Here is a 25,653-nt window from a genome sequence, read left to right on the forward strand (position 1 = left end):
GCTCCCCTGGCTGTGTGTGGAGACCACACTGCGGGAAGCCAGGGCGGCGTGGGAGGCTGGTGCCGTCACCAGGAGGTGATAGTGTCTCAGACCAAAGAGGCAGCCATGGAAAGTGGTTGGATTCTGGGTATAATCTGAAGGCAGAGCCAATGAGATCTGCTGACAGATGGGATGTGTAGTGTCGGAGCAGCAGTTTAGGGAGGAGAGCCCTGCTGATGCTCTCACATTTGCTCACTCTGCTTTCAGGCTAGCCAACCTCTCTAAGCCTCAGTTTCCTCATCTGGAAAATGGGGCAGTTGGGTCAATGACTTCCCAGATCTCTTCTGGCTTGAAAACTCACTACTTCAGCGTAGGTCACTGGTGGCTGGGGTGGACAGGGAAGGCTCTGAGGACGTGGGGTGGAACTTACACTTTTAAAAAGGGAGCCTTAGACCAGATACAACTGACAGAGAAAGACAAGGGAGAGGAGCATTCCAAGCAGAGGGAACGGCAGGAGCACAGGCTAGGAGGCAGGGTTGTGAGGCCCCCAAGCGATGCTGAGGAGGAGAGGGCAGACGCTGTGGCTGGAGCCCAGGGCCTCAGGAGGAAGGTGCCAGGAGCTACAGGGATGGGCACTACTACGCCCTTTGGAATCATCCAGCAGGTTCAGGGCCCGAGTATTTTTGCAAACACTGAGGCCCTCAAGTTTGAGCATTTTCAGATGGATACACTCAGGCAGGAAGGAACAAGGCTTGGCTCCTGTCCGGGGAGAGTTAACCTCCTGGCCCAGCATTGCATAACCACAGAGTCTGCTGAGCGCAAGGAGACTCTTCTGTGTGGCAGCCAGAGTGGCAAGCCTGGTGGCTCCGGGCTCTGGCACCGTCCCGCAGCGGAACAAACAGCCCTCCCTCCGTAGATAATGGCCCTCATTGAGCATTGTGTCCATGGCCAGCGCCCAGCGCGGGGCAGCTCAGCCTGGGTAAGTTTCCTCTCTTGGCTGCTTAGCAAAATATTTACACTATGCCTTTCTAGAAAGACGGTTCCTAGGAACCAACAGGCGGAGAAGCTAGAGAAAAGTGCCCCCCAGCGACCCTGCTCCCAGCTCAGATAAACGTAGTCGCACACCCAGTGTGTGAACTTGGGTTGGTCACTGCCCTCCAGGACTCTTGTAAAATAAGACCTTGAGCTGGAGTATGTGAGGTCTGTCATGCTCCCAAATTATTGGCATGTTCTCTAAGGGAAGAAAGAGCTCTATTTTCTCATGGAGGGTGTGTAGAATTTGTCTGTCCTTGAGTATTTCACAAAGGGCCTCTTTCTCAGGAAGGCATATGTGTGATTTGAGGGGAGCTGAAGATAAGAACTCTGAACCTCCCAACTTGGATCTCTCCAACTGCACCACCGACATCAGCAAAGATACCTCCCCTCTGTGTGTGTGTGGGGGGGGGGGTTCAGAGTGGGGGAGTTCACCCTGGAGGATGCCGTGCTTTAAGAGGTGTCTGGACCAACCGAGGGGACACCCAACCGTGTTGTCAGAGGAAAGTTTGGGGAAACTGGGGTATAGAAGGTTGTCCTCGACCATCCCAGAGGTTTTCCTGGAGAAGAGGGGCCAGGGGTATCCTATGAGGTCCGCGGGACAGAACCAAAACCAGTGAGTGAAAATTGCATGGCTCATCCTTAGGAAGACACCTTGAACAATAGGCCCCATGGCTATTGCAACCCAAAACACACACACTCTTTGACCTATGGTCCCACTTCTGGGAATCTGGCCTATGGAACAATAGCACCGGTCTGTGAAGATATGTGTACAAAGGATGTTTATTGTAAAATTCTAGTGGCAAAAAAAAGAAAAAGAAAAGAAAAATTACAAAACTCAACAGTAGGGAAAGTTTGAAGTTTGTTGTATTCAAACTGTGGTCCATCACTCAGTGATTAAAAAGAATGAGACAGAACCTGTCTCTGTTTAGAAAGACAGTAAAGTGCAGTGGTTAGGAACGTGAGCTGGAGGCAGACTGCCAGGGTTCAGATCCGGGCCCTGCAAACTATATTACATGATTCTCTGACCATCAGTCTCCTCTTTGGTAAAGTACGGATTAGAATAGTGCCTTCCCTGTAAGCTTGATGCAGGGGAGGTGCTTTTAACTGTGCCTGGTATATGGGAACTGCTCCAAAATGTTGGCCTTCAACCTAAAAAGATTTTCCATGAGAAAAGCAAGGCGCAGAGAATTGTACCTAGGGTGATTCCATTTTTACAGAAACAAAGAATGCCTCCCCCACTCCCTTGCAAAACAAAACAAAACAAAAAGAGCAATTGCTGCTGCCCCAGATTGTGAGTGGCCTCCTGAGAGCAGTGCCTACGGCAGGCTTGAGTCGTGGATGGGAGCATGCACCAGTGCCCTCGAAGGTCCCTTCCAGCTCTGAGACTCTGAGATTTGTGGGCCCATCTTGGTGATCTCAGTGGACCTCCTAGCCTGGCATTCGACCTAGCCTAATAGTCTGTTGTCAAGACTTGTCATTGTCACGCCTGGGGAATAAGGACATTGTCGGTGGCCTGGTTTTATAAAAATCCTCATTGCCACGATGTGGGGCTCATCAGTGGGGCCCAGATGGATCCAGCTGGGACTCTCCAAGTGGGGCCCAGATCCCGCTCAGCTTGCGTGAGCCACCCCAAGGATTCCATGGCCTGACTTGAGATGAACTCTGCCTCTGTCGGCCTCAGTCACACTCAGATTCAGTATCCTCCCCCGTCTCAATGCTATAGGCTTTGGGAGTGAAGGGAGACGTGACAGGCTGAGAAGACCCCCAGCTGGGATGTACCTGCTGTGCAAATCAGAGCCATGTCTTTTACTCCAGTTAAAGCCAGTTGAGATGGACATTATATATGTTGTTAGCAGATAGAAAGCACACTGGTTAAAGGACTACTACTAGATTTATTCACGTATTTAACAAATACATTTAAATTTTTTAAAATGTCAACCAAACAACAAAAACAACAAAATACACAATCATAGAAAACAGCAGTAAACCCACCACCCCACTTAAAAAAGACCTCAGCAAATACAGCGGAAGCTGTTGCACAGCCCTCCACAATCACAGGCGCTTCCCTCCCCACCACAGGTTCCCGTCGTCCGGAACGTACTGTGAACATCTCAGGGTTGTTCTCTGAGCACCTACTGTGTGCCAGGCAGAATGCTGGGTGCTGATTTACCCTGATAAACGAAACAGACAGCTCTAGGAGTTTTGGAGGGTGATGGGGGACCTTACACCAGATCTACCCGGGGATCAGCTCCATCACTCTAGCAGGTGGAGGGGGCGAGGGGGACCTTTGCTGTTCATGAAGCGGGGCGCTCCCCAGTGCATCAGAAGTGAAATGGTGGGGGAGTTTTGAGCAGGACAGAAACCACTAATAGAACATGAGGTGATTTCAGGGGAACGTGAGAGAAGTCCCTTATTTAATAGTAATTTCTTTCTTCTAAAACAATTCAATAAAAACCTAGAGTTGGCAGTTACACCCATGATCCCGATTGCTAAGACAAGGCTATGTTTTAACAAATCAAATTCAAGTCAATGTAAATTAAAGTTTTATATAAATAACAGTACAGATGGTATGTGTTTCTGGCGAAACGTGGCATGGTGGTCACCAAATGGCACAGCGTTTCCCAAACAAGAGCTAACGATGTGAAGGGTGGGGCCCACCTGGCATCTTTAGAGGCCGGCAGAGCCAGCCGGGAGCTGGCAAGTTGCGGCCCAAGAAGTGCTGGAGGAATGACTTAATGAATGGCTCCCTGTTTGAAACAGCATGAAAGAAATGCCCTTCAGATCTTACTGCCAAGAAGAGCTGCACTTTTTCTGAATAACTGCTGTGCTTCTGGTCAGGACAACCAAGAAGGTGCAGCTCACCATGTTATCCTTCCTCCTTTTCCTGCCAGGAAGGCCTGCCCTGACCCTGGGGCCCAAACAGAGCCACCCTGGGGAACTCCTAGGCTACTTCTCCGGATTCTTCTACCCCTTCTGCTCTAGATCTGATGTCTTTCATTTCACCTGCATCAATTTGTCATTTTTAATTCGAGCTCCTGTTTTGTTTTGGTAAACCACCTCTGTGGAATAAAGCAAGTTAAAACTGAAAAAAAAAAAGGGGGGGGGATGGTGGAATTAACTAAGTAATTAATCAATTCCTGTACAAACTGCCCAAGACCCAAAGCACTCTTGGCTCTACTGGGCCTGTTGGGGTTTCCTGCCAGGAGGTGCTGCTTCCCAGTAAATGCCTAGGTTGGACAGAGAGGGGGGCCACTGCTGGTTCTGCACCCCTCGACCTGAACCAGCCCAGCCCTGGGAGTCCACATCTCCTGCTGAGCTTTGAAGCCATCTCAGAAATGGGACTCTCCCTCTAGAATCAGGGCTGGGCACCCCTCTCTGCTCCATAGAGAACTGGGTTTGCAGGCAGCTGTTCCTTTGGGCATTCCCGAGTGCACGGCAGGGCGCCCAGTCCCACTGTGTGATTGTTTCCTAACCCCTGGTTCTGCCACTGGCCCCAGACTGTCCAGGCTGTGAAGACCGTTGCCTGTCTGACGCCCACACCGCCCGGTCCCGTATATCTGCTGCCAGACCCCACGATGTCCTGATGGCTCATAGCCTCAGCTCCAAACTGTCTCCGCTCCCCGGCATTATAGCCTCAGAACCTCTGGGGGCCAAGGTGCTCCAAGAAGTATCATTGAAATACTAATATTTTTAAAGCAAATGATTAAAAACATTATGCTAAGCGAAAGAATCCAGACACAAAAGACCACTTATTGTATGGTTCCATTTATATGAAATGTCCAGAAGAGGCAAATTTGTAGAGACAGAAAGTAGACAAATTAGTGGTTGCCAGCGGCTGGGAGGGAGGGGAATGTGCAGTGACTGCTAATGGGTTGGGGATTTCTTTCTGGAATGATGAAAATGTTCTGGAATTACATAATGAGAGTTGCACAATCTTGTGAATGTACTAAAAACTACTTAATTGTACATTTAAAAGGGTGAAATTTATGGCATGTGAATTATACTAGACACCACCTAATAGAGCAAGTTCCAAAAAGTTATGTTTATGAGACACTCAAAATTTAGAAAATTCTATTTTTTAATAGATTGATATACTCTCTAGTCTTGGAAATAAATACACTTCCTTCTCCAGAAAAGACTCAAGATGACCTCTGTAAACTGTCCGTTATCTGAAGCTTTCCACAATTATAACTTCATTCGTTTGCTTTTTCTTTCACTCACAAACACCCATGAGTGCCTGCTGTGGGGCCAGCACAGAGAACATAAAGGGGATTAAAGCATAGCTCTGCTCTCTAAAATCTGTTGCTGGAGATATGACATGTGAAACGCTCTGTACAGTGAGGGGTGCAGTATAAACTGTCTTGAGCCAGCCCTGTGCACAGAGTAAGCAATCAAGAATTGGCAGCAGTCTTGGCCACAGGAGAGGGGAGCTATGAGAGACCTGGGCAGGAAGACAGGGGTGTGATCCTGTTTGGGAAAGAAAAATCACTCACTTGGGCCAAAACTTATTAGGAAACCCATTTGGAGAGGTTTGTGGCATGTTAGAAGGATTTGGAGTTCTTGGGGAGGGAGTGAGTGGGGAGTCCCTGCAGGCGAGTGAGCAGCGCTCTGCCTTGCCTGGCATCCAGGGAGGTGACTCAGCACCAGCATCCCTGGCTTCCCTCCACCACTCCCTCCCGGGGCATCTCTGTAGTTCCCCCTTCTAGGTGCCCCAGAGCCTCCCAGCCCGCATCCTGGGAGGGGGCAGTGTATGATCCCTGCCAGACTGGTGCAGACAATGGGCAGAGGCCGCCCCACGTCTGTCTGCGTGACAAACAGGAAATGAAATTGGGTCTCCTGAGGTTCTGGGTGAAGGAAAAAGCAGCCAGGATTTCAGGCTCTCAAAGTCCCACCTCTGCCCATCTTCTCAGGTGCGAAGGTAAAGGGTGGGGGTGGGGCTGGCATCCTGGGGCTCTGGAGGGAGGCACTTAAGAAGGGGATTCTAAGCCCTGGTGAGTTAATTTTTCACATCAACACACCCCTCCTGGTTCATGAGCTCAGGACACCGTATTTGTCAGTGCTAAAGATGGGGCGGGAATATAGAAATGCGTCCGATCCTGGGTGCAGACCAGGGAGTAAGGTACCCTCAGAAGCACTGGACTGAGAACGAGAGGCCTGGGTTGTGGATCCTGCCTGGTTACTCTCTAGCCTGGTGGTCTGCGGAGTCCTACAACCTCGTTGGACCTCTGCCCCCTCCTCTGCAAGATGAGATAAGGTCCTAACTAGAGGGCAGTCTTGAGGAACTTTGCTGTTGTGAATTGATGCTCAGACCTTGTGTTTACAGCCTAAGGTGGGGAAGGGTGCAGAAACAGGAAGTAATCTCTGCAGGGAAGAATCTGGTAAAATTAGATGAGAGGGCTACCATGAAAGCCTTTCGTGAGCTGTAATCTTGGCACCCATACGAGGTGGCATTATTAGCATTATTATGATAATCTGAAATAGAAGGGTAAGCGAAACCCAGAGGAAGAGGGAAATTGGTCCTGTCTGGGACACTGGAGGCCCCAGGGAGAGGCTGGCAGCAGTGACAAGCAGGATTTGGCTGGACAAAAAGGGAAGCAGGGGAACCGGGCTGCAGGGCTGAGGGAGGGGATTGAACCCTGGCCAGGAGGCAGTAAGGGTCGGAGGAGCTGGGGCCCTATTGGAGCGGGGAGTGGGAGCAGGGGGGTTGAGGTGCTGGAGGGGTGGGCGGCATGGGGCAAAAGGTGGAGTATCACAACCAGCAGGAGGGTGAGGTGAGGTCAGGAGCTAGAGAAGAAGCTTGGAATGTCCAAGACCACAAGAGGGGGTCCGCATCCACACAGGCCCAGTCAGAAGCCTCAGCGAGGGCCAGACTCAGGCCTTCTGGGGGAGTGGGCCTCGGGGCAGCTGGTAGACCCAGGCTAGGGAGCAGAACCTTCCAGAATATCGGGATGTAAGGTCTGCAGTGACTACCTATGGTCAATACTCTCTTTTAAATATGGATACAGGCAGCACAGCTGGGAGATGACTTGCTCAGGTAGCCCCATGAAGGGAGGTGCAAAGCCATGTCTTTAGATTCTCCAGGACTGAGCAAAATTCACACCTTGAGCAAAAAATCCAGTTTTTCCTTATTTCCTCTATTAAGTGTGCCAGCACCACCCATGGAGGTGATATGAGGAGGTGGTTACAAGCAGAGCACATGCTCAGGAGGCACCTGCCTGCCTGGGCTCCCAACACCACTCGTTACGGAATGTGGGACCCTGGGCAAGTCATGTGACCTTCTGTGCCTCACTTGCCTCACCTGTGAAATGGACTTAAAGACATTACCGACCTCATGGGGCTCTGCTGAGGATTCAGTGCGTTTCACGTGCTGAGCAGAATACCCGGCACGGAGTCAGGGCTCAGTAATGTGAGCACTCCTTGAGGTGATCTGAGTTGATTATTCTTGTCACAACATCTGATTCATCTTTCTTAAACCACCAGTCGCTGCGTCAGTCTCTAGCTTCTGGCTCTTTTCCTGTTTCCTGACTTACATGCTCTGGGCCTGAACTTGTTCTATAGGGAGGTACTTGGGGCACGTTACAACCTATTCAATTTAGTGTTTGTCTCTTCTATTTATTCACTCATTCATTTGTTCGTAACCCACTAGGCAACCAGCAACCTGTGCTTGGACCTTTGGGAAACACAGATCAAAGGGTCCACTTCCTGCCCTACACCCCCCAGCCCGGAGTCTACTACCAGGGTGGAATTTTCAAAATCATCTGGTTTGGATGGAGAAAAGGATGTGTGGATTGTAAGAGCCTTTTTTCTTTTCTGTAGTGCAGTTTCAGAAAATTATACCTGACTATGTCTTCTTGCTTGGTGAGGACAGAGCACAAGAGATCTGGGGGGTGGGGGTTAGAGAAAGCTGAGAATTGCTCCCCTCAAGGATATAACAGTGCCTTTCCCACGTGCTTGTAGCGCTCCATTGTCATCAAAAACGGAAGACACAGATCAGGACCCAGAGTGAGAATTCCTGACAAGAAATGGAGGTTAGAATTCAGTGAGAAATGAATTAAACCCAGCTCCCTGCGTGGGGCTGGTTGTACACTAGCGCACAGGATCTCCCCGTAGGTTAAACTCACAGGGGTCCCCTCTCTATTTAAGAGTGGGGTTGTGAGCCTGGTTTTCAGGAACTAGTTACCTTGCCCCTCCCTGGCCCATCTTACAGGGTCCCTTTCAAGAGTCTGACCTGATCCCTCTACCCGATAAGACTCCCCAGCCCGCCTGCCGTGGCCTTCTCTTGTTCTCATTAGTTCACCCACCCTTTGGCTAAACATCAGTTATTAAGCACCATTTGTTTGTGTGCCTGCCGCTGTGCTAGGTGCTGGGGTATAACTGCAAATGAGAGAGGCCCCTTGGCCTAAAAGAAGTCTGTCTCTTAGGGGGAGACAGACTGTAAACAAGTAAATTACAACAAATAAATTACACCACGGTGTAAGATGTACAGAGGTGTCTGACTGAATGCAAGAAGGTCACAGAAAGCTTGGAGGATTTGATGTTTGGGGTGGTATATTAGTCAGGCCTCTCCAAAGAAACAGGACCAATAGGACTTAAATATATATATTTAAATATATATAAAAGTGTGTGTGTGTGTGTGTATGGGAGAGAGAGAGATTTATTTTAAGAAATCAGCTCACATGCTTGTAGAAGCTGGCAAGTCCCAAATCTACAGGGTGAGCTGGGAGGCTGCAGACCCAGGGGAGCTGCAATTGGAGCCCTAAGGCCATCTGCTGGCGGAGTTCCTTCTTGCTTGGGTATTGGGGGGGTGGAGGTGGTTAGTCTTTGTTCTGTTAGGCCTTCAGCTGATTGGCCGAGGCTCACCCACATTATGGAGAGTAATCTGCTTACTCAAAGTCTACAGCTTTAACTGTTCATCTCAGCTAAAGAATACCTACACCTAGAATCAGGTTTGACCATACGTCTGGGGACCATGGCCCAGCCAAGCTGGCACATAAAATTAACTGTCCCAGGTGACCTTGAAGGACATTGAGAAGTCTGCTATGTGACTAAGAGGGACAGGGTGTTTGGGGTATTGGGAAAGGCATGTGTTCTGAGAATTCTTTAGCCAGAAAACACAGATCAGAGGGAGAAGGGAAAGAGGAGGCTGGAGATACAAGCAGGAGCCCACGGAAGAGACCTTCAGAACCACACCTTGGAGCTGAAACTGTCAGGAGGCTAGTGGATCTGGGGAAGAAGACTAGTCGTGGACTAGAAACAGCCCCTGGATCCCCTTCTCCCGGCACACTTAGTGCACACAGCTCCATGCCTCTCAGCTCCTGTGTGACAGTGGGTGGCAGGATACAGAGGGCTGGCCAATCAGCTCCCTCCAAAGGCTCTCCCCAGAATCTGAGAGAGGGCAAAAGAGCATGCTGGGTGCCCATGCAGTGGCTTGCAGGCCCCTCAGGCAGTCCAGTCATTGGCTGCTGCCTGGTGGACCACCAGGCTGCCCAGGTGAGCAGGACCAGCTGTTCCTACCCTTCATGGAACTGGGTGGCCTTTGCCATCTCAGTCGGAGCACTGAATGTGCTCTCCACAAGAGTGGACACTGCGGGGTTCTAAGATGATGGCCTTCACCTGGAAGGGCCCATCTCCCCTCCTGATATGCAGTATCCTAGAATGGCCATTGGCATCTCTGCCCATGAGTCACGATCCAGCAGCTGGATTTCTTAATAGCTGGAGCGTAAGTGTCCACTTCCGTGTGTTCCCTAGGCATTTTTAGATGACAGAGAAAGACATTTTGGAAAGGCTGACATCATGACATTGGAAAACAATATAAAATGCCAGCCATGAGCCAAAAATGTTGATAAAGTCTTAGGAAGATAGGAAGCCCATGAGATTTCATAGAGGGAGAAATCAGAGCAGAAGACACTACAGCCAAGACCCCAGAGGCCTGAGTGATTTTTATCCCAGAAAACCCAAACATAGTTCAAGCCAAGAACCAACAAAACAAAAATCGGGAGTGGGCTGTCAGGGTTACAGAGTCCCTTGAAGAACTTTTCAGAGGAACAAGTCCAGTCCAACCCCTCTCACTTTCTGCAAGCAGAAACAGGCAGCCAGTGACAGTCCAAATCCTAAGAAATGCTCTCTAAGTAACGGGGCCAGGATCTGAGAGAGAAGCCCAGCAGAGGGAGCTCCAGACATCCCCAGCCAACTCAGTGTTGGAGCTGGGGACAAGCGGGGAGTGTGGCAGCTTTGTCTCAGGGTGAAGTATCACTATACTTCTTTTAGCAACTGCAGGAGTCCACTGGCCAGCTTCCTCTGCACAGTCCTTATAGAGAAATTTGCCATCACAATGCTTTACTCTTTTATAAAGAACCCTAAATAGGATGGGTTTATGATTCCAACATCACATTCAAGGGCAAACCTATCAGATAAATAGACTGAAGACCTCATAGGAAGTGCTATCCAGTTCATTGTTTCGCCAGTATCCTTTTTTTTCTTCTTCCGTAGTGGTGGAAATTTTAGCAAGGCACATGGCCACCCAGCTAAAGACTATGTTTCCTAGGCTTCCTGGCAGCTAGCTGTGGCCCCGTGGCTGGTGTGAACTGAAATCATAAGTGTGACTCCCAGCCTTGCCCTCCCCTGTCTCTTCCTGCTGACTAAGGTGTGGACATGGTAGTAGGAGATGGAAGATGAATGCCGTGGGTGACAGAAAAGCAAGATCAAAGATACCCACACTGTGAAGCCACCACATGAGCCCACAGCCACTTACATTCAGATTGTTACATAAGACAAATAAACTTCTGTCCTGTTTAAACCACTCTTACAGTTGAGTCCTTGTTACAGGCGCTAGAGCCTGTATCCTGACACATATACTAATTTCACAACATACTCCTTCATTCATAAATATGTATGGACAACCAGGGGCACTAAACATTAGAAGAGAACCAAGAGCAGAAAAAGAAGGCCTAAAATCAAAAAAAAAGATAAGAAAGAAAGAAAGAAAGAAAGAAAGAAAGAAAGAAAGAAAGAAAGAAAGAAAGAAAGAAAGAAAGAAAGAAAGAAAGAGAGAGAGAGAGAAAGAAAGAAAGAAAGAAAGAAAGAAAGAAAGAAAGAAAGAAAGAAAGAGAAGAGTTCACTCCAAAGGAAACAGTTAAAATGTAAGAGAACCCTAAAATAAATTATTATTTGCATCCGTGGCGATACTTGAGAGATTATCTCATTTAGTAGAAAAAACCAGTTGCTATGAAGATGGAGTGATCAGAGAAAAGGAAAGAATTATCACAAATTAAAATTATGACTCCTGAAAAATAATTCATCAGATGAACTGAATGACACCATGGATAAGGAGGAAGATCAGATTGGTGATATAGAAGTTAAAACTAAGAAAATATCCCAGAATCCAGAGCAAAATATATAGGATATCTAGAAGCAGAGATGACAACAATGGCAGAGGGACAGGGAGGGGTAGAAACAGTGAAAGATGTAACAGAAGAAAACTTCCCTGGGTTGAAGAAACATGTACAGATTTTAAAATTAAAAAATTTCACTGAATTCAGGACAGGAATTAGTGAGAAGGAACATTTAGACATCCAATGTTGTTGAAATTTCAGAACGTCAAGTATAAAAAACAAAAAGCTTCCAGAGAGAATCAAAACTTACATCAGAATTTCTCATCAGTAATGCAAGATGCCCAAGGACAGTGGAAAAGTGTTTTCAAAATTCTGGAGAACAATGATTTTGAACTAAGAATTCTATCTTTTCAAACTTTGAAAGCAAAATAAAGACTTTTCACGTATAAATGTTCAAAAACTTTATCACTCAGTCATCCATATTTTTGGAAGGAAAAAGAAAAAAAAACCCTGTGGAGTTTTTTCTATCAGTCAAAAAAGGAATCCAAAAAGATGCTGACATGGGATTCAAGAAGTAAAGGAAGCCATAAATACTTCCTTTACTTGATTGGCTCTTAACTGTGAGAGACTTTTCTTCTTGTGACAAAGTTTTTGTCATGTGGAATTACATTTCTTTTCTCTAGGTCCATTCATACCAAGTGGTTCTCCAGGAAAGGATGTCTTTATAATCATATTGTTTATTAGCTTCAACTTTTAGAATTTACCTATAGACTAGACTTAATTGTAATATACATGAGAATGCAAATGTTATGAAACTTGACAATGTAATAATAATAAATATATAACTAACAGGAATTCAAAGGTGGACAGAGGACGGGAGGTAGAATTTCTTCATCGTTCCTAGCAGGAAGTGAATAGATACTCTCTAAGGTTGACAGACCAGGAAATAGAAATTTAAGTATATTATTGGAAGATGTTAAAGGCAACTGTCAGAACAACCAAAAATATGTAATTATCAAAAATGGTGAGATGGTATGGAAGGAAGTTGGGAGAGAGAGTAAATACAAAAAAAAAAATCCCTCAGCATTCATAGCAGGGAGTCAGTACTGTAACTGAATGAGGATGGTTTCTAATCCTGGGGACTGGTAGACATTGGACTTGGAGGAAGTTAACAATTTTAGAAGAAACAGGCTCCAAAACCACACTGAGGCTGCATCTCATCAGCATGTGCTGCCACGCCTGCAACTCCAGGTGTGAGATGGGCCGTGTCTGTGGGAAGGCTCCTTCATTCACTCGACAAGTGTTTACGGGGAACTCATCTAAGTAAACAGATCTGAAGACTGACTTGATTCATGTCCTCAGCTTCATCTCCCACCGCTACGCTCTGCACACCCAATCCTCTAACCATACTGAGCTGCCTGCCTTCTCGCTCACTCAGGATTTCCTCCAGCGTCATCCTGCTTTTGCTCACACTAGTCCACTTTTCTGCTTGGGGAGATCCCATGTGTCCTCAGAGCCCACTGTACCTTCTCTAAAGCCTCCCACTGAGCCTTCCCTCCCCAACCCCAACCCCAACCTGTGCTCAGAACCTCTATCATAGCATCTACCACACCTTATTATCTGTTTTTGTTTGTGTCTGTCTTCTCATAGGCTTTGTATTTTTCAAGTGCAAAATCCATGTCTTTTTAAAAATTGAGGCATAACATGCATACAATTCTGCATACATATCATAAAGTTACAACTCAAATTGTGTGTGTTTATATGTATATATGTATGTGTATATATATATAAACACTCCTGTAATACATGTCAAACCAAATCAAGATATAGAACATTTCTATCACATAATAAGCTCCCATATGCTCTTTCCTAGTCAATACCTACCTGCCCCACCAGAGCTAACCATTATTCTGATTTCTAATACCACAAAATTAAATGATATCTGTTCTTAAACTTCAGTTAAATGGAATCATACAGTATATCATCTACTATATCTGAACTCCTTTGCTTATTATTTTATCTGTGAGATCCATCTGTATTTTTGTTGGTGGCAGTACTTTGTTCTTTTAATTACCATGTAATAATCCTCGTATGAATATACCACAATTTATTTATCCATTCTACTTGTTGTTGACATTTGAGTTATTTCCAGTTTTTTGCTGTTATGAATAAAGCTACTTTGAACATTCTTGTTTGTGTTTTTGGCAGACATATACATGTGTAGGAAATATTTCTAGGAGTGGAATTTTTAGGTCATGGGGTAGGTGTGTGTTTGGCTTTGAAGATTTTGCTGATCAATTGTCCACATGGTTGTGTCTCTTCACCTTCCCACCAACAATGTACAAGAAAAGTTCCAGTTGCTCCACGTTCTTGCCAACATTTGGTATCATTTTGCTTGTTTCATGTTAGCCATTTTGGTGAATGTGTGGTGGACTTAATTTATATTTCCTTAACAAATAATGATGTTGAGCACCTTTCCATATGCTTATTGACCACTTAGATAACCTCTTTTTTAAAATACCTGTTCAAATCTTTTGCCATTTTTAAAAATTGTGGTAAAATACACCTGATATAAAATTTATCATCTTAAGTTCAGTAGTATTAAGTATTTTCACATGGTTGTACAGTATCAGTGAATCTCCAGAATTCTTTTCATCTTGCAGAACTGAAACTCTATACTCATTAAACAACAAATCTCCATTTCCCTTTCCCTGCCAGCCCTGGTAACCACCATTCTTTCTGTCTCTATGAATTTGACTCTTCTAGGTACTTCGTATAAGAGCAATGATACAGTATTTGTCTTTCTGTGTCTAGTTTATTTCACTTAGAATAATGTCCTCGGGGTTCATCCATATTGTAACATATGTCAGAATTTCCTTCCTTTTTAAGACTGGATAATATTCCATTGCATGCATATACCACATTTTGTTTATCTATTCATCTCTCCATGGACATACATTATTTCCACCTTTGGGCTATTGTGAGTAATGCTGCTTTGAACATGGGTATACAAATATCTCTTTGAGACTCTGCTTTCAATTCTTTGGGGTATATACCCAGAAGTGGAATTGTTGGATCATATGATAATTCGATTTTAAATTTTTTTTGAGGAACTGCCATACCGTTTCCCATAGAGGCTGCAACATTTTTTTATTCCCACCAACAGTGCACAAGGATTATAGTTTCTCTCCATTCTTGCCAATATTTATTATTTTTCTGGGTTTTTTTTTAATAGTAGCCACTCTAATATGTATGAAGCATTGTATCTCATAGTTTTGATTTGCATTTCACTAATGATTAATGATGTTCAGTATCTTATCATGTGCTTGTTAGCCATTTGTGTATCTTCTTTGGAGAAATGTTTATTCAAGTCTTTTGCTCATTTTTTAATCTGGTTGGTTGTTTTTTATTCTTGAGTTGTAGGAGTTCTTTATATAATTCTGGATATAACCCCTTATCACATACATGATTTGCAAATACTTTCTCCCATTCTATAGACTTTTCACTCTGTGGATTGTGCCCTTTGGTACACAAAAGTTTTAAATTTTGCTGTTTTTTCATTGGTTGTCTGTTCTTTGCTCTCATATCCAAGAAATCATTGTTAAGTCCAATGTCATGAAGTTTTTCCCTATGTTTTCTTCTAGGAATTTTACACTTTAGTGCTTATGTTTAGATCTTTGATTTATCTTGAGTTAACTTTGGCCATTTTTAATCAGGTTGTGTGCCTTTTTAAAATTCATTTTTAGGAATTTTTTATATTCTGGATGAGTCCTTTGTCAAATACTTATTGCAAATATCTTTAAGTTTGTGGTTTGTCTTTTTACTATTATTGGTGTCTTCTGATAAGCAAAAGTTTTTCATTTTAATGAAGCCTGTTTTATCAGTTCTTTCCTTTATGATTATGTAATTTTTGCTTTTTTGTGACCTGTATAAGAAGCCTTTGCTGGCCCCAAGTTCATGAAGATATACTCTTCTGTTTTCTTCTACAAACTTTATTCTTTAATCTTTGTATTCACACCAGTCATGCTTTTCACATTAATGTTTGTGTATGGTGTGAGGTAGGAGCCAAGGTTCATTTTTATTTTCATTCCTATGGATAGCCTATTGCTTCAGAACCATTTATTGAAAAGACTATCATTTCCCCCACCAAATATAATCATACCTTAGGTATAAATCAGATGACTGTATATTCAGGGATCTGTTTTCTTACTCTATTGTTTTCATTGTTGGTTTTTTTTTTTCTCTCTCTCCTTGCATTGATACTACACTGCCTTGATGACTGTAGCTTTATAGTAAGGTCTATAGTTTATGTCTGTTTTCATATTACTGGTCTGGTGTTGAGAAGGCCCATGTATTGCTTGCAGACTGAGTGAATAAATAATGAGTAGCAAAGTGATCATTATAAATGCTGTATCATTACAAGCATGGTACAGTTATACCCATCGAGCCTCGTGGGCGAGAATGGTGGAAACCACAGGTAGTCTCTACACTTGTCCTTGTCCACTTTGGAATACACTGTGTAGGTCACCCAGTCTCTCTGGTCATTTGTCCTTATAGAGTTTATTCTATAATGTGTGTGTGTGTGTGAATGCTGTAGTTTGTTCTATATATTACCCTTTGTATTAAACCAAAGGGCCTTAAGTACCCAGGAAGCTTGTAGGCAAGTGTGCCTTTGTACCATGGTCATTTGTGTAGAAACAAAATGCCATCAAAAGAACAGCTAGACTGCTGGACACTGATGAGAAAGCGGACCACTGAGACAAAGGTGGAGTGCAGATCTTTCTTAGGCAGCATGGATGAGAGGCTGGCAGAATGCAATTGGCCAGAAGACAAGTCTGTCTGACCCTGCCCAACTTTCATTGTGGGCTTTGTTCTTCCTTAAGCTCTTTCACCCACAAGTACTTCCTGGACCATTTAAGATAAGCAGGTCGCGTTAAGTTCAGATGCTCACCAAGTTCTCACAGGTGTCCAGAAGCCTCTTTTAATCCTTACCAGAACAAGGCGGATATAAATAAATACTGAGATAGGTGGGTGGCTAGATAACTAGATTTATAACAACAGATAACTTTGTAGATTAATTAACTACAAGTATGTGCATTTCACCAAGCCCTTGTTAAATCCAGGCAACAGTCCCTGATCTCAGTTCATTTTCAGTCTCAGTGGGAGCAAGACTTAAACACAACAGATACTTTTCTAGGTAAAAGGGGGCAAAAGGGCTCTTCACAAGAGCCGTCCACGTGACGGGAAGGAAGACTGCTAGGAACAGTGTTCGAGTACATGAAATGCTAGGACTGTGATGCAAATCTGAGTCCTGTCTGCGAGGCTGCCATGGCCCCAGCCTTGAGTGTCTCCACTGCAGAGGTCACCTGACAGCCCAGGTGTCAACTGTCAGGTCCAGCTCTGGCAATAACAGCTTTGTGATTTTGTGCCTCAGGTTCCTTATCTGTACAATGCAGACGTTAATAGTCCCTGCCTGGCAGAGTTATTGTGTAAAACGCTAACTACAGCCTGACACATATTAAGAGTTTAGTCATTCAGTCTAGACACAGCATTGGTTAGGGCCATCTTGCCTGACCTGTCACAACCACAAATAATCAGGACTAAATCTGGACTTCCACGGGTCTGGCAGAGGGGAGTCCTGGCTGCATTGTTGCTGGGGCTTGACTGTGAAACCTGTTTCTGCCCTCCTGGGATGTCTCTGGAGACTTCGTCCTCCCCAGTGATGTCAATTCCACCTTGATCCCTGGGCTTTCTAACAGGAAGACAAACGTCAGCCAAGCATAACTCACCCAGGATTGCCTAGGTTTCTCTTTGCTATGAAGAGAATTTGCTTTTCAATCAGTGTGTAGAAATTCCAAGCCTTGTCTGGGTCTTGGGGTTGGGAGGAAGGAGAAGAAGGAAAAGTAGGAACAGGGACACAATCATCCAAGGGACATGATTTGGGAACTACCCAGACAGTGACTAACCCCCCGCTTGCTGTTGATAAAAAGCATTTATCAAGAAACTCAGCTCTGAGATTAACAGGGTCAGGCAGAGTGATTGCATATGGGGAGGAGACTTTGGTGCAAGTGGAGATGGCTGTGGTTAACTGGGAAGACTTCCTGGAGGAGCTGGGGTGCTGGGAAGGCAGGCAGAATCCATCTGGGCCCTTCAGACCAAGGTCAGCCCTCTTGGGGGTTTTCTAGGTGGTGGCCTGAACTCAGGGTTCAAATCTTCCCTCTGCGTTTTCTCATATCATCTGAAGCAGCTTCACCTCTTTGAGCCTCAGTCCGCTCATCTGCAAAAAGGGACACGTGTGAGGGTTAATATATTAATGTTTAGGGCACACAGTAGATACTCATTTAAGTATTTTTAAAATATTTGTAATTTTTACTGCATTCTGGTTCCAGTGACAGGCACTGAAATACAAAGGTGAATAAGGCCCAGCCTCTGCCCAGTCAGGGGGGAGACAAGTTTACCAGGAAGATGCTGATGAACTGGTTAAGCCACAGGTCTGACCCAAGGTGGACATCTCAGGCTTCTCAGGAAAAGCCTGTATTTGGCGTGCTAGACTAGTGGAAAACTTCTTCCTAACGCAGGCAATCCATCAGACCCTAGAAGGTGCCTGTGTTCCATGAGTGAATCCAGGCCAGAGGGTGTGAGGGGCTGGTCACCTGGGAAGCCTGATCCTGCCCCGTCACATGCCCCTGGCGGCCCCACGGGACCAGATTGTGCCTCTGTCTGCTTTGGAGGGTCAGTACTGGCCCCAGCTCAGTTAGAAGATCTGTTTGGCACAAGCAAGCCTTCACAGCTTGGGGATTTTTCTTATCATTCTAGGGCCTAGTAGGAAACATGTAGAAAGTCCTGCCCACACCCCGAACCCCCCCAACATAGTGTGGGGCCCCTACCTGGACGCTCTAATCTCGTGAGCCCCAGAGCCCCGGCAGGGGGAGAGGCAGCAAACTCAACATTCCCTGTGACCACATTCCAGCCTCCTAGCTCTACATATGTGGTATCTTTCCCCCAAGACTAAAATCCTTTTCTTTCAAGTCTAACTATCAACATTTCCTCATCACTCAAGGCCTATTTCAAACAGATGTTCATCCAGGAGGCATTCTCTGGTTCCTCTGTGGAACTAGCCTCCAGACTCCTTTCTCTGCCCATACCCTGGGGAACAGCGATGTGTTCAAGCAAGGAGGTCAAGATCATGTGGGTTAGAGTTCAAAGTGAAAGTTGAGGGTGAAGAGAGGAGGCTAGAAAGGCTGGGCAGGGCCCAATTATGATGAGGCTGAAATGCCATTGGCTGCATCTCCCTGCAATGGGGAGCTACTGAGAGTTCTTGCAAGAGGGAGAGGCCTAGTGAGGTTGAAGAGATTTCACTTTCCACAATAAACGGTGGGGGCAGGTGGAGGAACGCTGGGAACTTAGGGGCAAGGTGGTTAGAAATATCAAGCAGTTAGAGGAGTTTCATCAGTTTCCCCAAATACTGGGCTGTAGAAAAGTTCATGTCAGATTTACATAGGGAGTTTTGTAAAAAGAGAGCTCCTGGGGCTCTTTTCCCAGAGAGTCTGTTTCAGCAGATCTGGATGGGGCTAGAACCTCTGCTTTTAGAAGATACCCCAGGACATTTCAGTGAATTTGGGGTAGACTATTCAATAATGATGTTAGATCAACTGGTTAGCTTATATGGAAAAGCGCTAAGCTTTATCTCTGCCTCACTCCTTACACAAAAATTAGTGCCAGATGGACCCAAGACAGCCATGGAAGGGAAGGGAGGGAGACAACGATGGAGGGAGGGAGGAACAGAGGAACAGAGAGAGAGAAGGAAAAAAAAAATCAAAAGGACTAGAAGAAAATTGGCTGACATTCTAAATAAATAATCTCAGATATGAAATCTAAAAGTTGTAAAAGGAAAGACTGATGATGCACTTGACCACATAGAAACAAAATTTTTCTGTTCAGCAAAGTTAAAGACTAATATAAATAGGGAGAAGTATTTGCAATTCACATAGAAAGGATTAATATCCCCACTATCCCTAGAGTTTGCATAAACAAAATAATTCAGTAGAAACATAAAGGATATGAAAAATAGTTCCCTGAATGAAATAATTGTTTAATAAATGTATGCAAAGTTCTAAGCCTTATTAAGAGACCAAGAAGTACAGATTTTTAAAAAATGATAAGAGGGGAGGGTAGAGCTCAGTGGTAGAGTACGTGCTTAGCACACATGAGGCCCTGGGTTCAATCCCCAGTACTGCTGTTTAAATAAATAAATAAAACCTAATTACCTCCCCCACCAAAAAAGTGATATCTTTGTGGTAGGCAGAGTAATGGTCCCCAGTGATGTTCACATCCTAATCCCTGGAACCTGTGAATATGTTGCCTTTCATGGCAAAAAGGACTTTATTAATGTGATTAAATTAAGGATCTGGAGGTGGGAATATTATCCTAGATTATCCAAGTGGGGCCCAATGTGATCACAAGAGCCCTTACAGGTGAAAGAGAGGCAGGGCAAGCAGTGTTAAGAGTGATTCAGTGTGAGAGAGGTGCCATTGCCAGCTATGAAGACGGGAGGGACCAGGAGCCAAGGAGTGCAGGTGACCTCTAGAAGGTGGACAAAGCAGGAACTTGGATGCTCCCCTAGAGCCTCCAGCAAGGAAAACGGCCCTACTTTGATTTCATCCCAGTGAGACTCGTTTCAGACTTCTAGCCTCCAGAACTGTAAGATAATAAATTATGTTTTTACCACCAAGTTTGTGGTAATTTGTTATAGCTGCAGTAGGAAAATAATGCAACCCAGTTTGCCTTTCCTCTTGGTTAATATTAAGAAGCAATCCAGGTAGGAAGGAGTTTTGAGAAACAGTCTCCATACAATCAGTGGGAGTGTCAATCTGTGCTTTTTGAAGAGCTATTTGTCAGTACCCAAAGGTACAGTCCCTTTGGCCAAGCATTTCCCCTTCTGCAAATTCATCCCATGGGTATATTCACTCGAGTATGCAGAAGATATTCTCTGTAGCATTTCTTGGAATAGAAAAAGCTGGAAACAACTTCCATATCCATCGAGAGAGGACTGGCTGAATTTGAGTACAGCCCCAAACGGAATACTATGCTGCCCCCAGAAAAAAACTGCTCAAAGCCATCCAGGAGGGTTGGAATCAACTTCTTCCAAAGTCCAGTTCAATGTTTCTATTTTGACCTCTTCCCACGAAGCACAAGTGTTCTTAATGGCATCTAGATGGGTGAGTTCTTTCCAAAAGGTTTTCAATTGACTTTGCCCAGATCCATCAGAGAAGTCACTGCCTATGGCAGCTGTAGCCTTATGAAATGTATTGCTTAAATAATAAGACTTGAAAGTTGAAGTGACTCCTTGACCCATGGGCTAGAGAACGGATGTCGTGTTAGCAGGCATGAAAACAACATTATAATCTCATTGTACACTTCCGTTAGAGCTCTTGGGTGACCCTGTGCACTGTCCGTGAGCAGTAATATTTTGAAAGGAATCTTTTTTTCTGAGCATTAAATCTTAACAGTAGGCTTAAAATATTCAGTAAACCATACTATAAATAGATGTGCTATTATCCATTATTTGTTGTTCCATTTATAGAACACAAGTGGAGTAAATTTAGCGTCATTCTTAAGGGTTCTAGGATTTTCAGGATGATAAATAAGCATTGGCTTCAGATTCAAGTCACCAGGTACATAAGCCTCTAACAAGAGAGTCAGCCTGTTCTTTTAAAGCTTTAAAGCCAGGCATTGACTTCTCCTCTCTAGCTATGAAAGTCCTAGATTTCATCTTTTTCCAACATAAGACTGTTTTGTCTACATTGAAAATCTGTTGTTTAGTGTTTCCATCTTCATCAATGATCTTAGCTAGGTCTTCTGGATAACTTGAGGCAGCTTCTCTATCTGCACTGGCTGCTTCACCTTGCACTTTGCTGTTATGGAGATGGCTTCTTTCCTTAAACCTCATGAACCAACCTCTCCTAGCTGCAAACTTTTCTTCTGTAGCTTCCTCACCTCTCTCCACTTTCATAGACTTGAAGAGTTAGGGCCTTGCTCTGGATTAGGCTTTGGCTTAAGGGAATGTTGTGACGAATTTGATCTTCTGTGTGGACCACGCAGACTTCCTCCATATGGGCAGTAAGGCTGCTCTGCTTATCATTCATGTGTTCACGAAGTAGCACTTTCAATTTCTTTCGAGAACTTCTTTTCATTCACAACTTGGCTAATGGTTCAGCAGAAGAGGCCTAGCTTTTGGCCTATCTCAACATTCCACACGCCTTCCTTACTAAACTTAATCTTTTCTAGTTTTTTATTTAAAGTGAAAGACATATGAATATTCCTGTCATTTGAACACTTAGAAATCATTGTAGGGTCATTAATTGGCCTAATTTCAATATTGTTGTGTCTCAGGAAAGTTGGAGGAGAGGGAGAGAGACTGGGGACTGGCTGGTCTGTGGAGCAGTCAGAGCACACAACACGTATCCACTGAGTTCCCTTCTTATATGGGCACAGTTTGTGGGACCCCAGAACAATTACAGTAGTAACATCAAAGATCACTGATTGCAAATCACCGTAACAGATAGAACAATAATGAACAAGTTGGAAATATTGTAAGAATTATCAAAATATGACACAGAGACACTCAATGAGCAAATGCTATTGGAAAAATGGTGCTGTTAGACTTGCTAGACACAGGGTTGCCAGAAACTTTCAGTTTGTAAAAAATGCACTATCTGCAAAGTGCAGTAAAGAGAAGCACAGGAAGACGAGGTCTGCCTGTACTCTCCATACGTGATAACTACATCCAATGCTCATAACAGTCCTCAGCCTACAAGCAGCAGAGCCAGGATTGGCACCCAGGCCGGCGCTCTTGCCACAAGGCCGTGGCAGCTGCTCAGACAGAAAGACTCACCGTGGTAACAGTCATGGCCATTGTTTCTCGATGTCCTAATACCTAGACCTAGAAGCTTCCAGAAGTGGGGACTGGGTTGTCTGATACGTTAGCCAACTAGCTCTTGAAGCTCAGGTTCTCCTCATGGTTCTAAGCTGGTTTCTAAGCGAGAGCTTTGAGGACTGTGGCCTCCGTAGTGGGCAGTGTGGACCCCACGGCCATTCTGCCGCCATCAGCAGAGGACATCCATCTTCCCTCTGGCCTGAGGCTCAGGCCCCGGTTGGCCCAGCTCCTGCACCCTGTCAGGAAAATCCTCTCCCTCTGACCTCCTGTCACTGGTGCCTTGTTAGGTGTCTTCAGCAGTTGTTGGCAAAAGTAACTTTTTTCCCTGATACTTCAAGTTTATGTTAAAATTGTCCGCATACCCTCAGAAGCATAGATGGTAGAACAGAGCCATTTTCCTAGTGTCACTTGGTCACAGTGATTGGAAACAGTCCTTCTAAAGAAGTTAAAGGGTTAAATAAAAGAGCATTGATGCCAGTCTGAACGTAACCCATTCCAAGGCTGAGGCGTTCTTAGTTCTCGTAGGTTTACCCGAGTCTGCACCCAGTCCCGGCTGCCCCCTCCCGCTGCCCCCGTTATGAGGTGTGGAGCAGGGCAGCAGAGAGCACTGACCCAGGAGTCCGAGGATCTGTGAGGCCTGGGCTGATCATTGCCCACCACAGCTCATGTGCCCTCTATGCAGAATGAAGAGGTGGGCCTTTCTGCTCTCAGGCCTCACTGACTCCACAATATGGGTGGACGATGGTGCTGACCTGTCCTGGCTCCTCCTGCCCGAGAGGGTGCAGGCAGAAGGGCCCTCTCCAGAAGAGCACCAGGCTCAGCTCACAGGTATAGGTGGATGCTGACCCCAGGCAGAGGATGCTAGCGCAGTGAGTCACCTGATGTTACAGCAGTCACCTGCCTCCCTCATCCACCCGCCCCTCCTACCTGGCCTGGAATTTGTTCCACACCCCAGCCACTGGGCACTTTCTAACCTGCCCCTGGAGAGCCTATGGCTCAGTGAAGGGAAAACCACAGGACTCGACAATGTAGGGTCCTCCTTGGCCAACTGACCCTCACCCAGACTGATCACTCACCACCCAGTCATGTGGCAGGGTCCCATCCATCTAGCGGAAGAAACAAAGCTTACCACTAGCTAGTATTTTGGAGTACTCTGAAATCCTTGCACAAAAGGGTCAATAGAAATAGTGAGTATAGCCAACCTTTTATGATCCATACCCAGCACCCCAGGGCCTCCCCACACATAGGTACAGCCAGGCCCAGGAGTCGCAGACCAGCCTGGTGCATAGTTCTTCATCTACACTGCAGATGCCGTCTGCTTCAGTGGACTTTTCCATGACTCAGCACTCCTATTCAACTTTGCTTGGGTAAACGAGGCCTGGGATGATGCCACCAGGATGGACTCCCCACCTTAGTTGGCTCTCCATGCCCACCATTTGTTCCAGCTTACCTGGGACAGCCCTGGTTTATTCCTGCGGCTCCTCCACAGTTATTAGGTGTGCCCCTTTCAGTCTCCAAAGTGCCCTAGTTTGGATGATATCTTACACTGACAGTCATATGATGAAATGAGATTTCCCTGCTTTCCCCACATTTGTCCTGCTTTGGGAGGATGCTCTCTGCCTGAGTCGAAGGAGGCCTTTGACTACTCAAAGAGTAGCCTTTGCTGAGTGACCTTCCACTGACAAAAATCAATCACTGCATTGGCTGGAGGGATGTCATTTGAGGACATAGGTGGTCTCATGCATCATTCACTGCCCCTGTCTGAAGTACCACATTCAAAAGTTCTATTCAAGCAACCCTTTGCTTCCTGTAAGGAACTCACATATTTCTTCCTCTCTGGCTATCAGGACTCTGTCATAAACTATATTGCCCTTTTCTCCTTGGCTGCCAGGAAGCTCAGAGATAAATGTATAGCTGAACTATAGGAGCACAATAACCCCTTATGATTGTTATACTGATGTTCTTTCCATCCCACCAATCCTGACCTCCTGCCATATTTACATTTTCCTTTGTTCTGAATTGTTATTCTTACTTAGTTTTCTTCTATTTTTTTATAGTCCATCCTTTTTAAAATACTTATAAAATTATAATATAGTTACATTGAATTCTTTAAAGAACCAATATGGAAAGGAAATACCAAAGGAATACATTTATAGAATATAGTTTTTATCTAATTATCAAACCACCTGCCTCTCCATGGCATGTCACTATGCCCATGGTCCCGCCATTTGAGAGACAATTATTTGAGTCTTTCAGACTTGTTAACATTCTGAGAAACCTGTGAAAGTAGGAAGAGGTAACTCCTCAAGACTGCATCAGCAAACACCCAATGAAAATCAAGGTGAGGGCATGAAGGGACCCTGAGGTCAGGATGCCAGGGGCAGAGCATGCTTACAGGAGAGGGAAGAAGGCCTCAGAGATACCGGTCACTCCCCTAGACCCTCATCCAGGGGATGGATACCTGTGAGGTGGCTGGGAAATGAATTCTGGCCATAGAGAGCATGGGTTTATGTGCTGGCCCTGCCTCTTAGAAATATAGAACCTTGACAGGCCACCCTTCTTCTGTGGTCCTCGCTTCTGTCCATTGGAAAGTAAGGTGGCTGATGAGATGGAGTTCACAGTGACTTCCAGCTTTGAAATTCTGACCATGCTTCTGGGGAGAAGGGCCCTGTGATGTCCCCAGAGCCCAGGAAGCCTAGACTGCCTGACTTTTGGCTGATCCTAGGAGGACATGCACACTTGGGGCTCTACTCTGACCAGCTTTGCCCTCAGTTTGGCAAGGACCCCCATTCTCAGCCACTTCTAGGGTATCTCTGGGGCACTGACTGGATAAGGAAAGGCTTCCAAGCTGGAGGAACTTGTCAGAATGGCCCTCCAGCTATTGCTTGCCTGATCTGGTGGTCACGCTGTGTTAGACTCTGAGCTCCCACAGGCTGGGGTGGTGGTTTTAGCTTCTCCATGAAACACTGCTTTGGGAGGTGGGTTAGCAAAGAGGATGAGAGCCATGAATGATGTCCTTCCTGGGCACCTTCAGAACCCCAGGCAAGAGAAAGAGTAATGCTAACCTGAGAACAGTCCTCCTTAGAAAGCTTGTCTCAAATAACCCACCGGTGCTTATTCCTGCAGTGGCCATAGGACTGGCTGGCGTTTATCCAGTGGCATCCACACCCATTTTCACGTTGGACCCCACAACAGCCTGAGTTGCTGTTATCCCATTTTGTAGATGAGACAACTGAGGCTCAGGAAGCTAAAACTCACTCAGAGTCATTCTCTGAGCAGAGACTGGAGCCCAGGCCTCCCATCCCTAAGTGCCCTGAGGTTCCCAGAGCCCGCCCTGCCTCATGTTCCCAATGCCCCACACAGCTACCGTCC

General features: G+C 45.5%; 1 protein-coding gene across 1 annotated transcript in view; it reads left to right on the forward strand.

Moving 5' to 3' along the window:
- HIVEP3 (HIVEP zinc finger 3) overlaps positions 1-25,653 on the forward strand; it is a 125,832-nt gene that overhangs the window by 38,178 nt on the left and 62,001 nt on the right. The gene's annotated exons all lie outside the window — the stretch shown is intronic.

This window comes from Vicugna pacos, chromosome 13 (assembly GCF_048564905.1).
Source record: "Vicugna pacos chromosome 13, VicPac4, whole genome shotgun sequence".
Taxonomy (NCBI): domain Eukaryota; kingdom Metazoa; phylum Chordata; class Mammalia; order Artiodactyla; family Camelidae; genus Vicugna; species Vicugna pacos.